Below are 244 nucleotides of genomic sequence, written 5' to 3'. Positions count from 1 at the left end.
GGGCACCTGGAGGAGAGAGAAGATGTGGGGGGTGTCAGCGCAGGTCCCCCTCCCCGGGCAGGACGTGTCCCCGGCGAGTGGAGCCGCAGGTGCAGGGACAGAGGGGACAGTGGAGCCACAAAACCTCCCCCTCCCACTTTAATAGCGGCTTCTGATTAATAAGGATGAGCTGGCCTCAATGCCAGCAGGTCAATGAGAGGCGAGGGACGTCCCCATTGTCCCTTGGCCGGGGCCACCTGCCTTC

At 63.5% G+C, this 244-nt stretch overlaps 2 protein-coding genes across 2 annotated transcripts in view; both read right to left on the bottom strand.

The window, feature by feature from the left end:
• The window catches only part of AAMP (angio associated migratory cell protein), a 12,826-nt gene that overhangs the window by 10,598 nt on the left and 1,984 nt on the right, over nt 1–244 (bottom strand). The window lies entirely within an intron of this gene.
• TMBIM1 (transmembrane BAX inhibitor motif containing 1) overlaps nt 1–244 on the bottom strand; it is a 5,127-nt gene that overhangs the window by 3,758 nt on the left and 1,125 nt on the right. The gene's annotated exons all lie outside the window — the stretch shown is intronic.

This window comes from Aptenodytes forsteri, unplaced genomic scaffold (genome assembly GCF_000699145.1).
Source record: "Aptenodytes forsteri isolate BGI_AS27 unplaced genomic scaffold, ASM69914v1 Scaffold255, whole genome shotgun sequence".
NCBI lineage: Eukaryota > Metazoa > Chordata > Aves > Sphenisciformes > Spheniscidae > Aptenodytes > Aptenodytes forsteri.
The sequence above is the reverse complement of the archived record's forward strand: the minus strand, read 5'-3'. Positions and strand labels throughout refer to the sequence as shown.